The sequence below is a fragment of the Strigops habroptila genome, chromosome 2 (assembly GCF_004027225.2).
Source record: "Strigops habroptila isolate Jane chromosome 2, bStrHab1.2.pri, whole genome shotgun sequence".
Lineage (NCBI taxonomy): Eukaryota > Metazoa > Chordata > Aves > Psittaciformes > Psittacidae > Strigops > Strigops habroptila.
This window is the reverse complement of record NC_044278.2, coordinates 23,218,531-23,237,027: the sequence shown is the minus strand read 5'-3', so window position 1 is coordinate 23,237,027 and position 18,497 is coordinate 23,218,531. Positions and strand designations below refer to the sequence as shown.

The following is an 18,497-nucleotide window of genomic DNA, read 5'->3' as shown; positions in this document are numbered from 1 at the left end:
ATTTATTATAGATGAGCTCCACAGAGTGTGCATGCCTCTAATAAAAACATTATGGCATCTGTCAGTTGAACAGATTTTTTCCTGTCTTGTTGAGGTAGTTGTTTTGAATCTGGGCTACAGTGTTCACATGATTTATCTCTGTATGCATGGTGAGTGTTGTGGTTTAAACCATACCAATAATAACTATAATAACAATAATAAGTACTATTAATAGTTAGTAGTTAATATAAAGTTAATAATGAACCCTAATATTACTAATACTTACCTGGCAGGGAGACACCATGATCAGGCATGTGGTTTTTCCCAGGGCAGGGCTCATTTCCTGCGCTCCAGCTGTGCTGACCCCTGCGATTTCTCCAAATGTGGGAAACTCGACTGCATAATTTGCAGTAGTTGGGGACTGCATTCATGCTCTCTCTTGGCTTTTCCTTACTATCCCACATACCCTGCCACTCATAACTATCCGGCCTCGGGGAAGATCACTTGGTGGTATTCTTAAATAGTTGTTTAACCTTAAACAAGACCTGAACCATATTCAACAACATGCTTGTGACTATTAAACCAAAACAATGGATTTTATAACAAATTTGTTTTGTCCCACTTTGGTCAGATCTGTTTTTATCTCAAACCTTTGTGCCCCACGTTGGGTGACAAAAAGGACTGTCATGCTTTAAACCCAGCCAGTAACTAAGTGCCACGCAGCTGCTCACTCACCTCGACCCTGGTGGGATGGGGAAGAGAAGCAAAAGAATGTATGATCAAATATACTGAGGTTCACATGGCACTACAGTGACAGCACTACCATTATAAATGAAAGTAGTAAAACACCATAGGATCTACTGGGGAAAAGAAGTAAAAATGGAGTATGCTTTCAGCAGGGAAGCCCTTATTCAGGAACAGAATCTAGAGAAATGTCACAGACAAGAAAGGCCTAAGTCCTCCTAAGAAATATATCTGTTTGCCCACTAGTTCTAGTGAGTTCCTTCACTTTCAGCTCCACACTCTTGAGTCAAATGCTGCACACTTGGGGAACTGTGGAGCCTTTGTCTTGCTGCTACAAATGTTAATTGTGTTACTGGATATTTTATCTTAAGGCTGAAAGGGGTAGAAGCACATTAGCTGCTAGTGCTCTGAAAGGCAAGTGGAGTTATTTCTATGAAAATATATAAAGGAAAAAACTCTAAGCAAATCCAAGGCCAATAAAAATAATGAATGAGCTATGCTGCCCCATTAGATGCCTTTTTTTGTTAGCTGAATAACAAGTTTATGCTTTACTGCTTCTGTTTGGTTTTGCTTCTTCCCAGCCCATCAAGAAATCTGCTGACAAAAGGGGAGACATTTATCTTTCTTCCCTAGGCGTATGGCATAAGTCTTAAAGGGAGCATAAAGAAACTTCCAAATAATTTAACAATACCTTGTACAGCATTAAAGACAGTAACACATTAATTTTACTTATGACTAATGTGAGCCTCTCCCTGTCTCCACCCTCAAAATTAACAACTTGTTAAAAAGAAATCTCAAGAGATTTATGTCTCAGATGCCTCCCTTTTCATTCTCATGGGCATCTGCCTTCACAAGGAAAGCTGTATGGATTACCAGAGTGATCTACCACCCATTTTAAATAGCATATGAGCTTGGACATCAGGCAGATTAAATTCTTTCAGCCAGCAAAATGAAACTTTTTAAATTGAGACTCAATTTTGTAGAAGATTGTAAGCAGCTTGAATGCCCATCTGAAATGCAGAATATAAAGGAAAGCTCCTTTATATTTCCCATGGTCAGGGAAATTATGGAAATAAAGGGGGGATAAAGGGGGATAACTGCGTTATCCCTAAATGGAACCAAATATACTCACCTTTAATTAATTAATTAATTTCCTGGGCCATAGAGCATATGTTTGAAATGTCCAGGACTGAGCACATTCACAGAGATCTGTAAGAAAGAACAAACCAAGAAGGGGAGCATGAAGTTAACAGGAGAAAGAGCCAAAACACAGTAAAAAGGCTCCTACCTGTTGGAAGAACTGTTAGAAGATGAGGACGATCTTTTCTGTTCTCTGAGCTTAATGAGATGTTTTGGAGGTGCAGAAGAGGCTGAGAGAGCTGGTTTAAACTTCCCCTCAGCTTTTGTTTACACATATGTATTTTACAACATGCAAATGGTCACAGGGATTTTTTAAATGTATGACCCAAAGTTCTTGCAGGTAAATAGATGTAAAGACATGGCATCTGTATACCTCACAGTCTGTAATGGCTCTGGTGGAAAGAGTTTCTACTGAGAAAATTTGAACAAGTTTTATATTATCTTTTATTCTTCTATGCAAATCTAGACTATGCTCTAGTAAAAAATTTAAAATATTAACAAGAAGCAAATGACAGTTACTTCTCCTAAATGCAATAAAAGCTATGCTATCCCACTTTCACTGCTGCCAAACAAAAGGCAGTGTACTTTTTCTCAGACATTTCCCTTAATCAGCATAAAGCTTGAAATAAAAGATATAGCTGATTATTAGCCTTAAATCTTAATCTCCTTTCATTGTCAGGTCCCTGCCACTATTTTAGAATGTTTAAATATAGATTAATAGAAAGAAGGCATGTCTATCCACTGCAATCAGGTAGCTATTAGAAGAGCAAATATCTTAACAGCTCAAATAGAAGTGAAACCCAAGAGAGACAAGGTTTAAATTCAGAAGAATGTGGTTTTCAATTTAGGCAAAACCAGGGTGGATTATGAATGGTTTGTGACTACCACCTCACTGTTTGTTTTGCTGAAGATTTGTAGTGGTAATTAAGTGATGACTTCCCAGTAGTGCTCAGTATCCATGGAAATAAATAGAGCCTGTCTTCATAGGCGCAGAGATGAAATGAAGGTGTTCATGGAGTGAGAATTTATTTATTTCTTAATTTAGCTTGTAATACTGTGGGGATATCTGTCTTAATTTAAAATATTTGTTTATTTCCAAGTCCTGTGTTTTCATTTGTGTTTTTGTAGTGGGAATAAATCAGACTTTCAGGTGTCTAAAAACCCCACAAAACTTCAGTGGCTCTTTTGCATCGCACAGTGTCTTCATGGGATACTGAGCAGACTTCAGTCCAGAGACAGTTCTAGACTGAAATTATTAAGATATTTGAAAATTATGGACTACGTTCTGCCAAATTATCCCTGACTCTTATGTCCACAAGTTTTCAGTACATTATTCTGTTAGGATAACTATCTTGTAATTGAAGAAGAGCAAATCTGTTTTCCACTCTGTAGTTCTCTTCCTCATACTTTGACCATTGTTGTAATAGGCGTAATCCTTGTATAGTTGCATGTGCAGTACAATATTACAAAACAGGAATTTTAATTTGACTGGATTCTCACCACTTAACCTGATTTTTCGTTAAAATGCTGTTCCCGTTTCAACTGGATAAGGCTGTGCTTGATCAGAAAACATGAAAAAATTCCATTTTGTCCTAAAAACAAACAAACAAACAAACAACAACCACCACCACCACCCCCAAGCCACTGGGAGAAGGGGTAGCTTATGTTCAGACCCAAATTCTATGCCTACTTTGTGTCACTGTTAGTGCCTCCAATTACATACAGAGTACTCCTGAGAGAAAATCCATTCTCTTCTTCAAATTACCAAAGGAAGAAAAAATGAGCAGTTGGTTTATTCTTCTGGCTCCCGTCTGAATGTGAAGCTTCCAGGGCTTGTTGGGACCATTTTGACACTATTGTTGTCATGCTCTCATTTCATTTCTCATAATGAATATACATCAAACAATGTTTCCAGATTTCTGGATAACCTCCTGCTTTGGTAACTGATTTCCCCCCTCTTCCTCCTCATTTTAATGCTGCATTGGCAATGGCTTTCAAAGCATTTGCAAAAGATATTTCTGCTTATAGTACTGTCAAGTAGAATTTAGGTAACAAAGAATAAAAGTGGAAAACTTGATGCTAAAATCTTGATGCTAAAACATGTCTGCAGAATATCTACTTTGCCTGCACTTGTGGCTGGGGACAAGTTTTGCTTGTAGAAAGCAGGCAATGTATTTATTTATTGAAAAGGAGACTGCCTTAGGTCTCCTGTTCCTTCAGTGAGTATGAAAGGATAAAAGGATTCAGAAGTAAACTAAATGCAAGAGTTGGGTAAAGGAGGGCCTGATTAACTGCAGTTTGGTTGGAAACCAGTGCCAAACATTGTATATATTTACATGGATAATACAAACAATAGAATGGCTCATTTTTGTGGCCTGTCACTAACTTCTTTCCTATGCTCATAATTGACTTTCATCTACTAACAATTGTTGTTAGCAGTGATGTCTGAGGCTTAAATGCTTCAAATCAGACTCTGGACTCTTTTTCTGTTTCACACTGTAGTATATTGGGGTGGCTGTTGCTAGGCATGCAAGGTCATGGCTGAAATGCCATTACTTTAGCTAAATACACTCAGTTATTTTCATTTGCTGATGAGAATCTGAAGCTAGTCAAGCAATTAAACTAAATGTAAAAATAATTTTAGTGGCTCAGTGGTTTCATCATGAGAGTGTTATCCTATTTGGCCAAACAGTTGAACAGACATAGTGCTGTTTATGTGCAGTCTGCCTAATGGGTATTTCTAGGTGTTTCCTAGATATTCAGGAAACCAAAGCATGAACAGCAACTTCTCACTGTGGCTCCAGAGCTCTGCAGTAGTGGTGTTTCTTGGTAGAAATGAATAATGCTTCTGAGTCAGGGTCTGGTAAATAAGAAGCTTTTGTACTATTAAAAAAAAAAGGGCAAGCTTTAGGGGTGAGAGTGAATACTATACAGTTTAAGATTATTTTTACTTGGTGAAAAAAGAAAAATGTCTAAAAATATTTCAATACAATCTTTATTAAAGTATAGTAAGTTCAGAATCAATCAGATTGATCATGCATTTGGAACTAATGGCAATGAAATTATTTGGAATTATATGGATTTGTGTTTTGCTCTTGTTTGTCCTTGCGTATATAACTGAGTAGTAGATCTTCCATATTTAAAGTGGGAGCTTTTATTTACATTTCTATTCCACCGTCAACCAGTAATGCAGTTGTGGGAATATCTCCCTCATGTCTGTGTGTGTGACAATGACCCATGAAATGACATCCATGGTGGTAAAAGACACACAGAGATATATTATGTTTTTCTTTCTCAGATATCCCCTTTCTGATTTTCTTGTGGCATCCTTGTAGTCTCTGAAACAAATGTCATCCTATGCTGATTCCCCTGATCTTTAACTTTGGAGAAAGTTAGTACATAGGACTGTTGAGGAGAGATTAAGAGAGCCAAGAAAAAAGAATTAATTGGTTGAAGCCTCTCTGGATGAGCTATTTCAGAGTGCATTATGGATGCACTGTGGAAGCCATAGCAGATTACTGATGGGTTATAGAGGGTCTACTTGATTTTAGAGATCCACAGATTTGTTTATAAAATGTAGCATTTCGTCCTGTAAGCCTTAGTAAAGCCAAGAATTTAGCTTTGCCATGTTTGACATAATGTGGACTAGAGTCCTAAATTACTAGAATTATAAGAACGACCATCAGTGGAGTTGTTATGGATACATTTTGTTATGGATGAACTTAAAATTTCACATATTTCAGGCATAGGTGTGTCCTCAGATTGCAACCTTTCTCTATAAGGGGCTCAGATACAAAGCTAAACAGTGTAACCTACTGATGAGAGTAAACAGCATTATGTTTCCAAAGCAAGTGATTTAAACCCATGCTGTCCGAGGTTGAGCTGTAATAGTTACTTTTCTCCTTCGTAGTAGCTGGTGCAGTGCTGCGTTTTGGGTTTAGTCTGAGAACAACGCTGATAACACATCAATGTTTTAGTTGTTGCTGCATAATGCTTATCCCAATCAAGGACTTTTCAGTCTCTCATGCTCTGCCACTGAGGAGGGGCATGAGAAGCCAGGAGGAAGCAGACACAGGACACCTGACCCAAACTAGCCAAAAGGGTATTCCATACCACAGCACGTCATGCCCTGTATATAAACTGGGGGGAGTTACCCAGAAGGCCCAGATCACTGCTCAGGTTGGGCTGGATATCGGTCGGCAGATGGTGAGCAATTAATTGTATTATGCATCTCTTGTGTTTGTTGTTGGGGTTTTTTTCCTTTTCCTTTTTAGTTTTATATTATATTTTTATCCCCTTATTATTTCCCTTATCGTTATTATTATTAGTGATAGTAGTAGTTTTATATTATAGTTTAGTTTTTGAACTGTTCTTATCTCAACACATGGGGTTTACACTTTTTCAATTCTCCTCCCCATCCCACCTGGAGGGTGGGGGAAAAGAGGGGGTGAGCAAACAGCTGTGTGATTCTGAGTTACCAGCTGGGCTTAAACCACAACACGTGCTAATTCAAGCAGAAAAACAACAACAACATTGTAAGGGAGGCAGTGTCAACTGTTTTTCTATGTGAAAGACTGAAGAGCACTGAAATATGGAATACCACAGACTGGGTGAGGGAAAAGTTTCCTAGCTGTGGACTTATTTATCGGAATTCCAGCAGTGTTCGTACTGACTCCTGAAACCTGGACTATGCTACTTAGGAAAGCACAAATGGTCATTATCCAAGCAGGGAAACAACCTTCAAGATACACTTCTGACTTCATTTCTGTGCAACAAAGAATTTTAATGAGACATGGCTGGATTCACTCTTTCTCCGCTAACATATTTCAACCTAGGGTTGTGAAAGGCTGTAAAATTACTGAACAGTGCAGTGGAAAAAGTTTCCTTTCAGTCTGCCTACTTCATTTTTGGGTGCCTAACCTGTGGTCTCCGTAGGCTAGCTCCCATGTCATCAGGACAATTGATCTCATTTTCTGCCTCTTCAAAAATACCTTATGCTCTGCTAACAGCTATTTTTTTTTTCCAAAGATGATAGTTGCTCACAGCTGTTATCCTTTCTAGATGCTTGGCAGCCCCTCTTCTTTCATGCTGAGAACAAACACCTGGTGATATAACAGAGGCTACTGGACCCTTTGGAAGGATGACAACTAAGCACCAGCTGTAATCACTAAGACCCTTCATCCATCTTTCATTCCTCTCCTTATCATTTTCTGAAATGCCTAAAGGAAAAAGGTGACCAGGAGTGGGTTGAAGTAATTGTTGTTAGCCATTCCTAGCTGCCTTCTTTCCACAGGGAGTTTGTAGTTTATGTGCATTAAGTCAGTTGGTTTCTGAGAGAACATGATCTTGCCGTGCTTGGACAGGATAGTTTAATTTGTACAAGTTAACCAGGCCCATAATAATATACTTTTATTCCTACAGGTTGTGTACTCTGCATAGCTAGAAAGATGCAGTTGTTCTGTTTTCTCCTGGGACTTAGCTGTCTCTATTGCTACGATGCTAGAGGATATTAACCACAGTTTAAACTTTCCCTAAAAACATCACATTTCTGACTCTTATGCCAATCACACTCTCATTTGACAAATGTAAGAAAGCCCAGCCTGTTAGTGCTGATATTCAGGAATCAGGACAAGAATGTTGTTTTAAGACAGGGTTAATCAAATGACAGCTCAGGCCTCATCTTGAAACTTTAGGAAAAATGAATTACGCTTTTTGGTTTCACTGAGCTGATTTTCTCTGCTTACTAATATCAATCAGTTGACTTAACTTTCTCTATTTTATCAAATAGAGAAAAGGAAAACCACCTGAAAGTAGATCCGTAAAATAACTATCCTATACGCCATAGCTGTAACAATTTCACAGAACACTTCTCTAATGAGATTATGAGGCAACTGCTAAATCAGCTGGTTGCTTTCTTTCTATTATGGAGTATTCATCTCATTCATAGTTTGCTGTTCTCAAGGTTTTGCCTGGTAGAAAGTCCTTATCTAAGCTGCAGCTCATCCTACGCTGTGAGCTGTTTCTCTTCTGTCACCTATTCCTCACTTCTCACACTTCTGTCATGTTTGGCTAGCCATTCCCTATTCTTCCAGTTGTTCCTTGCTACCCCCTCCTTAGTCACTGTTTGCTCAGTGACCTTCTCTGACTATTGAAGTTTTACTAATAATTTCTCTTAGTTCAGCTATTAGAATGCAAACATCATTGAGGGCTGACACAGCGTATGCAACATCATTTATCCAACTTTGACTGCTTTACTGGAAACTTAGGTAAAATATCCCGCTTTTTCATAGCTCGTAACTTTGCATCCATAGCACTACAGAATTGCTGCTTAAGGGTGAGCATTTACGTCAGAAATAGAGTTGTGAGTTGGCTGTACTTTCCTATTTTCTTACAGCTCCAGAATTTTCTCTGGTTAGCTATGGGCCTTCTTTTCAATGACTACTATTCACAATAAAGTAAAATATGTTTAAAAAGGTTACGCTTTGTTCATCACTTTCACTTATCTTCTTTTCTCTCCATCGCATGTCCACAAAGCGCTCTTCTCAGGCTCCTATGCTCTCTGAAAGTCTCTTATTACTTTCTTTTAGGATCCAACCATGAGGTTTAATTGAGAATGCAGAATTTCTTCTCTGCAATTGTAGGACTACGATAGTATATGCAAGAAAATGAACCCCATTATCTAATCCCAAAATTAATTTTGAGCCATCTGAGTGAGGAATTTCTTTATCTGCCTTTTTCTTTGAATGATTTATTCCATTCAAAATTCAGAAGACATCTGACACAAAAGTAGGTTTCCATCAAGTAGCAGTTAGAAAAGCAATCAGAATAAATTACAAAGCCACCAGATTTAGGCCACACTCTCTGAATTCCTCGCTAATCTCAATTAACCAATAGAGATAAGGCCTACACTAAGAACAGAAGTAGAAATGATGGTCAAAATATAGAAAAATGAGCAAGGAAAGGGTGAAAAATCTTGATTTTAGGAAGGTTAGGCATGGCAATTTGCTTCTGCATCTGACTGGTCATAACATAGCATACTGTGGGCAGCCAATAGTATTAGTCAGTTTAAGAGAAATGGAGTTCAACAGCAAAGCACCACCATTCCTCTTTAACAACTTAGTGGTCTCAGATAGCACCAGTAAAAATGCCCTAGCTGTATCGGTATCATAAAATACCCACTTGTTTGTCAGCCCACTGACAGTCAGCATAGCTTGGTCTGAATAAAAGTTGTATCATTGTTTGCTGAGGAAACACATTCATTTTTGAAAGTCATTATCTTTCTCCTCCAAAATTCGTGCTGCCTGGGTTGTTCTGGGAGAATTGTATTTGCCTTCCTCGAAAAAGAGTAAGCACTTGCTTTTCGTATAATTCCATAAAAGTCTCAGTAACTCCCATTACTGCTGTGATGTATCACAGACCTATTTAGTACTCCTTCTCAAACAGCCTCAAACCAGTAACGGATTAATATATTTACACAGAAGTGAATTCCCTTTCTCTACTAAAACTCAGAACTTGCTGCTGGGTGTCATACACCTGGCTGTTTTCATGTCCCCTGTGCCATGTCCCCTGTACTGTGAGCTGGATGTACTCTTTCCCCCTTATTTTCTCTGTAAGAGATAATCTCCAGTTTCTATGGATCCATTTTCTTTGTACTGGCACTGGACTAAACAAGCTATAAACTATAACAAATGTATCTGTTAAGTCACCTTCAAAGTGAGAGCAAGCTTTTTCCAAGCAAAGGCTGGCAAATATGAACTACATATTCACAGTAAGGATAGTGATGTTCTCTACCTCAAACAGTCATCTTTTCCTGAGAGATCTCATCATAATGCACATGCTTCCGAAAGGCATTGACTGGATTCACCGTGGTGCGAGTTTGCTATGATAACTGTGGGCTATGGCAAATAACCCTGATACGGGCAGCTGCTTCTGACAGTCTTCAGAAAGCATGAAAGCACTGGACTGCCCTCCCTTCAGCACTGACAGAGAAAGCACCTCATAGCATGAGCTCAGGGTGGAGGAAGACTTTTCTGGAAAAAGAAATATATTGTATGGACTGGTATGTGCTGTTTTCACACCGTGTAAGAAATAGTGACGTTACCCCTGAGGGTGCTGATATTTAGCAATGGACAGACCCCTGCCTGATCAAGAAGAAGGTGTACAGTGCTTTATACCATGTTTCTAGCTTATCTTAAGGCATCTGATTCTCACCTAGAATCTGATATCTTGCAGACAGTGTACTTGAAATGCAATTGAATAGAAAGGATTTGTTGAACAGAGACTGCCAAAGGGATGTGGCTGCCATTAGTGCCAGAGACACCTTGTAGCTTCTACAGGGTGACAACTAAATACTCACTGTAATTCTCTGAAGATCTGTCATAGAACAAATTATTTAAGCCAATTTGGTTTTGGCCTTTCTATTAGAGAGTGTTATGCTCAGAATGGCAGTCTGGCATTCAAGAAGATATTTGGTATGATACATTCAAAGGACAAGTGATGAATCTTCTGGTCTGAAATGACTGACAGTAGGCTGAGACATTGAGGTGGATAGGGTTTTAGTAAAAGTTTCTTGCGGGAAATCATATTTATGGTACATCTGTGAAGGTACCTTAAATGCTTTAGTAAAGATCTGTTTGAAGCAGGCAGTAACATGAAAGTATGTTGAAAATTTCTGTGAGAGGTATTGAAAGAACTGCCTTATATGATGTCATCAATATCCAGTAAAATGGAGTTTGGTATTTAAGTAAAGCAATTCCTATTTGGTAGGCTAGCTGTGAAGAAAAAATGCCTCCTCGAAAAAGATGCTACTTTTCATTCTTCATGAAGTTCTAGCCTGTTGAGATTTTTTTTTCAGCACACTTGGCTTAATTGAGTTTCTAAGAGTAAGAAACATATTTTGTTGAAGATATGAAACTTCAGAATTATTTAAAGTAAAGTTATATTTGGAATATGAATATGCAGGGTGGCACAGGTGTTCTAACTTGACTGCATCTCCTTATTTGGAGGAAATACTATTATACCTACAAAGAACCTGGTAATTCTTACAAACTGATACTTATCTAAAGCAAATAAACAGACACTGGTATGTACCTTTGGCTGGTACTGAAACATGGATTTCCCTGGAGTAACATCTAGGATGAATACTGTTTTGAGCTTGAACTCTTTTAGCAAACTTTGACTTGTGCAGCAAGGAAGTTTAGCATGCTCATTCACAGTGCTCTCACAAAAATGTAACTCCTGATCAATTACTGCCAGCATGACCTTGGAGTCTTAATTATTAAATTGTTTTATACTATTCCTTGCAGAGGTGATGCTTATTAATTTTTCTGCATTCCTTATTCTCAAGATATTTTTCACCAAAGGACTAGCAATTTTATTTGGCTACTTATTATCTTGATTTACAGGTTGCTTACATAGATTATAGTCTGTCTCTATTTAGGGCATTAAAATTTATCACTTAGATGCAGAAAATACCTACAAGTGTGTGGCTGTTTACTGTCCTGTAAATGATCCTATTTGTCACAGCAGTTAGTTTGAGCTGGGGGGATGTAACCTCTGAACGCTGCATGCTTTCTAAAGCAAAACTTATTAACAGAACACGACTACCTACTTTTGCCTGCCCTGAATGGGTGCGGCAACAGCAGTAATATGCAGTAGCTCTTTAATATGATGTTGCTTATGTTAGAAAAATGGGAAAGGGAAGAGGAATTTTGAGTATATGTGAAGAAAGAAGTCCAGTCTTCAAATGTGATTTCTTTTAACTCTAGTTACAAGCACAGGAGGCTTGAGAAATACATTCCTATGAAGTATATGTTGAGTCTTCCTTGGTGGCCAGTATTTTCTGCACTTCTCACTCTGTGAATCCTTCTGAGCAATATAGACAGGGACGAAGTCATTACTTCTTGCCTGCTGATTAATATCAAACAGTTCTGTTCAAATGATTGCTTATTTTAGTTTGTGGAAATGTCTTTTCATTTTGCTTGGCCTTAAGTGCTCCTTCTTCAGCATCCAAGGAGAGGCTAGAGACCCTGGCCACCCTAAAGGAAGAGGATATTTTATTCTAGGCTAGGCCCTATTTTATTCTAGGGCCACCCACATGTGTTCTTTCTTATATTCCTTGTCCCTTCCTTTTCCATCATAGAAGATGCATGACTGCACATTATCTCCAAGGCTTTGTTTCATCATCATCCTCCACACTCCAGAGACTGAGAGAATTACCTCAGGATGTCCAGGGAGAGAAAGCAGGAGACATGGTAAAACCATTACCCTCTAATAGGACAATGCTCTCCACTTTGTCTTCTGGAACATGAGCTCACTCCAGGACTCTTTCTTTAATCATATACAACATAAACCATTCTGGAATTGTAATAATATCTCTCTGCTGCTTCCCTGGCAGATTTAGTTTCTCATTCATCAGATGAAATACTGTATTTGTTGAACTTACCTGTAACTGTTTGCCTGGGTGCTGAGGTTATAAAAACTGCACTTAATAAAGAGCATTTACAGTCATTTTAAGAGTACCTTGGCTATTCAGGTCTTGCCTTCTGAATATATTGTGGGTATGGAACAAACAAATCTGAATTTTCCTTTAAAATTTCATCAAAAGCATAGTTCTCAAGTCACAAGTTTTCTGACAGTCCAGGAGCGCCATCCACAGGAGGAAATTAATATTTTTGTGCTACGATTTCTTTGATACTATTGTCGAAAAAAAAATAGTTAAAAAAAAGGAGAAAATAAAATTAAATCCAGCAATTTATTTTTTTATATCACTTAATCAATTACACTGCAACGAAATAGAAAAGCCTTTCTCTCAGCTAATCTTCCCCTTTCTGCTGGAATTGGATGACAGGCAAAAATATGATTTAGGACTTTAAACAGTTCATAATTAACTTCTAACAATCTATGGAAAGTTAATGGTACAAATATACTAGTTTGTTCTTCCACCGAAATAAATACTCTATGATATATTTTATTTCAAAGACTGTCCTATGATATTGATACAGAACATACTGCTTCTGTATTTGTTGGAATCAGTAGAGGAAATATCCCATTGGCCAAGGAAGGTTCATTGGATAGTAACACCATGATCTTCTGCAGGTCTGGATTATCTAACTAAAATGACAGTATATAAACGCCAATTTCCCAAACTAAGGAGACATTCACTGAGGTAATTGCTTAAATAAGAGAGCAGTAATTTCTCTGGGTATGTTCCATTATGGAGTCTCATGCTTTCTTAATAAACTACATTGAGAAGAAAAGAAAGGATCCGCATTTTGTTAAATGTAGGAAGAAAAATGTAATTCTCAAGTAGAGGGAAATCTGCACGTAGGTTGGAATATGCTTTTTAAAACATAACTGTGCAGAAACTATTATAAATCCTCTGTCACATCTTCCAAAATACCTATGAGTTAATTTTTCCTTGAATATTTTCTCAGTGTGAGTCTACATACAGAAATTACTTAAAACTGCATTTTTTCTCAACATGAGAAACTGTTGAACTGCAGCTTCGTCATAATTTTAGTCACAGTGTTAGTAGCCACAGTGGCAATATCAGGGAGAGATGGAGAGTCACAAATTATTTTGATGACTGATGGAGAGTCACAAATTATTTTGTCAGGTCTTGTACCATTGGTGATTTTTGTACCGTAGTGCTGGAACTGCTGGCCTGAAATTTTTGTGAGCCTTCTGCCATTAGTTACAATGAAACAAGAAATGGACTGCTGCTCAAGTTCTACGTATTATCAGAAGTTTTCCTTTTTTTTTTCCTTTCCCTTTTTTCTTCCCCCAATGACTGTTTTCTATGCCTATTATATTTTGCCAACTCAGTCTAAGCATGCTTTCTTTCCTCACCTCCGTGTATATTTTTCTGGTTTACTACCTTTTCTGTTTCTGCTTACAACAAGGCTATGAGCTGCTCTGAAGAAGTAGGTGTGAAAAAATGATGAATGACCTCAAGTCAGTACTTTCTAAATCTGATTGTTCATTTCTTTAACCTCAAATGTACTATATCTTAGTACAATTGCTAACACAGTAAGTGTGATTATCTCCCTACAGTCTGAATTTTTCCCATACTGTATGCTTTTTGTGTAGCTACGTCAAATGCATCACATTGTGTTTCCAGTCTACCAAATCTGTTCCAAAAGGTTCCAAAGCAGAAGTGGTTTTGATCCAGGCATCATTTTGTTTTGGAAAGTGAGTGGGATCCATTTGATTAAAATATTTTTGCCAAAGCTAAGCAAGGGAAGCTAAAGACCAATAAGCATTTCAGCTGCCCAGTATACCTTGCGGAATTCACCTTTGCTGATTAATCCCAGCTGAAAGTAAAGTTTTGTTTGAATGAGATGGGATTGCTTAAATGCAATTGTGCATATATGTAGAAATATAGTTATTAGGACTGATCCAAGAATGCACAATCCAGACAGTCTGATTCCTAGCTGAAACTGCAGGAATGGAAATTTCAGATTTGTTTATTAGGCAAAGCTGACTCAGGAAAGAATGCAGAAAAAATTGCTATTGATCCCATAATCTTATTGTGCAGAACAGTATTTTGAATATCCTCCCTGCAAGTGTGACCCAGAAATCTATGCTATTTTTTTAATTTGTCAGAGTGCTGGTTACCATTGCACAGGTCAGTGCTTAAATAATGCATTACTTCAAGGGTGGTTCTTCCTGCTTCATTTCTCACGAAGAGTAACTTCTGGTATCATGAGAGTTTTTGTTTATGCTATTAATCTCTATTAAATTCACTGCTGAAAACAGACAATAATCCTGTGGTGTGGAGAAAAAAAAAATGTCTCAACATTTTTAAGTATTTTTGTGGGCTTCAGATATTTTTCAGCTTTTTTTTCTTTCCTTGAAAAATCTCTATCGTATTTACTCTCTAAAATAGCAACTCCTCTGCAGCCTTATACTTTGATACCCAACTTTGCAAGCAACTCAGTTTGTTTATAAGTATTAAGAAAGATCTTAGTGTGTTGCCATCAGTATGTGTTAAGCGGAACAAAATGTCTCATTTTGTCTTCATTTTCCTATGTCTGTCACTACTGACAATCTCATACTTAGCCCAGAGCTTTTTATAGTTTTGGAACTCTTTCTGTATTTGCACAGTGTTTACTACAATGGGATCTTGCCCATAATTAAAGATGAAAAAATCTACAGTAATATAGGTGATGGTTAACACTGATTAAACAATTATTCCCAGAAATAGGTATCTCTTTCAGGATCATAGGGGAAGGCTAGAAGGAGAGAAATATAACCGTTCATAGGTATAAGACTTAAAGGTGCTCTGAGATACTCAGATGTTATGTTCCATGTGAAGAATGTATAGGGGCTAAGAGAACAGCATAGCTTTTGTTGTATCACCAATACACACTAAAATGTTTTGCTATCATTTTAATATACAGAACATAATCACTGAGAATTCTGCCAGACTTGAATTTCTGAGCAAGCTGCATTTATAACCTGATCAAATACTGATATGATGAGAGGTCATGCTCTTTTCTGAAATCATATTAGTAACCTGTGTACGAGGTGGAGGGGGTGGGAGGAGGGGGAAGAGGGACAGGCCAGACCTCCAGCATTATTTTTAAACTTGTTCACTTTAGAAATTCTTGACTAAGATATTTATAAATAATATATATCTCAGGCCCAGCCTAAAAATATCAAATTCACTCTGAGCTGCTGGTCTTGACTGAAAACAGATTGCGAATGGTGGAGAAAGTGTGATTTGCTCAGACTCAGACTTTTATAACATGATATGCCAACCTTTGCTCAAATTTGTGCAATACCAGCCTGAATGCAGCTGTTCCAAGGGCTCCTTATCTTGCCTTTGCACCTGGTCTATGAATGCAGCAGTCATTAACAACTTTACTGACCCCATGGCTCTTGCTACTAATGATAACTAATAATAAAGTAATATGAAATTCATAATATTATTATCTGTTTGGAACAAAATACCATCTATGCAGCAGAGGAATGTGAGATCCTATTTTACAGAGCATTATTGTCATGGTTCATTTGAATATCTCAAATTTACAGGACAATTTACACTGTAATTTAAGCTTTATTTTATGAACTCATTAGCAAAAATAAAACCAAACAAGATAAACAGTGTCTCAATTCTCTTTGTACAGACTAGTCTAAGACATGAATTCATGAATTCATTATTTCTTATATTCATGAATTTTCTGACAAGTTCTTTGATTCCTAATTCAAATATCTAGGAGCAAAATGGTTCCCTAGCTGATGGCAAGAGTGTCATTCTTCCTCCACCTCTCCTGCATCACTCCAGGAAGTATGAAAGCCTCAGCAGACCGACTGCTGTTGGATCTGCTTCAAAAGCTTTTTGGGTAACTTGATGTATTTATACCTTTCAGTTTAGAAGTTTGGCTGGAGCAGCTGGGGGAAAATGCCTGAAATTCTGTAAGTGGTAGACTGTGCTAAATTTGTAATTGAAGTGAAAATGCTCACATTAATAAATATCACAACCTGAAAAGCCGAAGATAGTTAGCAAGCAAATGTCACAGAAGGTATATCATCTGTTATTTTGCATGAAAAATGTAGGTAGTTGTTTGTGAATTTTATCACCTCATGTGAACCTTATATTGTTAATGGTCTTTGGAGTGGAGATTATAAAAGAATGTACTTTATCAAAGGATAGCTCAATCATCAGCACATTCTTGCTGAGTGCTTAAGAGAACATTCTTTTTTTTACTGCAGTGATAGACAAACAGCTTTTGTCTTCCAGTAGTTCATCAGTTAGAGTACCATACTTCCCAAAGTCTAGTGGGAAAAGTATTCTGTCTTACACAATTCCATTTTCTGCATCTATGGTTTGAAATGATACAAAATGAAATGAAAACTGCCAAAGAGATTGTTAGCTATTATAACGCTTTGTCTATTCAAATGGGAATACAGAAGGACATTCTGTTCTTCTATAGACCACATAGAAGGGCCTATATGTAATGCATTAGCCTCAAATTCTTTGGAAGTGTCTAAAAGAACGCCAGATAGATAGCCACTTCAGCCTCTTCAAAAATAAATCCATTTTAGAACTAGTATTCAAACACAATATTCTGTAACTTAGATGTCATAACTGGCTCAGGCAATTCTGACCCCAGAAAGCTGGAATAAGAGCTGGTCGATGACTGCCTAGAACTTCTGTGCCAGGAGCTGCAGTTTACACTGGGCAGTGCCAACATACCTTTTCTTCATAGACTGATTTTAAGACAAGTCCATTTTTGTCATCTCTTGACTGTATTTGGAAGACTCTCTAAGAAAGAAATGTCTATGCTTCTTAAACCTTTCTATTAATTTTAGTGTACATGTATTCACAGGTGATTTGTACCTCTGCATTCATATGGAAGAAAGATTTTTATTCTTCCTGCAGCGGCCACAGGTTGGTCAAAGTAAATGTTTTTTACCTACTTAGTGGTATCCAGTGAGTGATCTTCCTATCAGAGAGGGAATCCTTCATGGATGACTTGGAGTCCTTCATGGAATGATTTTGGAGGAGGAAGAAAGGAAGGGGAAAGGGAAAGAAAGTTTTCCCAAGTTAAATAGTGTCCATTAAGTAAGAGAAACACATTCCAGTTTGAGCTGATTTATTCTTCTAGATTCACTACTGACTGTATGTGCAAAATCTTATCTTCCAAGGACTTTCTTAAAAAACACAGTATAACCTATCACTTTCAATATGTGTATCTTCTGGTTACACTGATGGGAGTAGCCTGACTGTGGAAGAAGAGCCTTTGCAAAAGGTGACTAATCACAGTGAGTTTAAAAGATATAATAAAATTTTTTTTCATTCTACTTTTAGCTATCAACTTTAGCAAAAATCAACTTTCCAATATAAAATCAGGTATCTCTAGTGTTTCTTCAGTTTTTCTTCTGGTTTCTAGAAACCATTAGAGCGGGTTGGTGTTTTAATGATTACTCCAGTAATTAGAATAGACATAATTTGTATTTGGAACAGAATATTTTCTTACTGTAGCAAATGAAAAATTCTTTTTTAACAACTCCTGAACGTATTATTGTAAAGTACACATTATATTTAGAGACAGCACAAACAAAAAATGGCAACAGTCATTACTAGGCAGGCATTAGGACAACCTCACATAACCCACTTAGAACTATGAGTAATATCTTTTTGTTATGGCTGTTATTTGCACTGAGCTGCTTGTGCAGGGCTGGGCTGGGCTGTCCTTGGCCCCGAGCAGGGCTGAGCTGGGTTTACCAGGCACCCCATGGCCAAGTGCCCATTGCCAAGCCTGTCTGAGCTCCAGCTCTGAGAGTGCTGCTGGGGAAGGGGCTGACAGCCCCAGGCAGTGCCTGAGGGACAAATGGCCGATAAGGGTATAGAAGGCTGCAAAGCAGCGTTCATTCCTTCCCTAGAAGCAATGGAGGGTAGCAGGTGGTGAAAAGAAAATCCACCATTATCAATCTCCTGAGAAGAATTTGGGATCTGATGTCACTCTGCATCTCTCTCTTAAGAAAACTGTCACCATTGACCCTAGCAGCCAGAGGAGAGGTGAGCATAGCACATTAGAGGCATAGACAACTAGTAAGTCTTCCTGTACAATTGTTGGAAGGGTATTATAGTCAGTGAGAGGTTTTTATTGTTACTAGTTTGAACT

At 37.8% G+C, this 18,497-nt stretch overlaps 1 non-coding gene across 1 annotated transcript; it reads left to right on the top strand.

Moving 5' to 3' along the window:
- The first annotated feature begins 257 nt into the window (after nucleotides 1-257).
- LOC115604641 lies at nucleotides 258-421 on the top strand. The gene has a single exon (XR_003990364.1). It is a non-coding gene; the product is annotated as a U1 spliceosomal RNA (small nuclear RNA).
- Nucleotides 422-18,497: the final 18,076 nt, after the last annotated feature.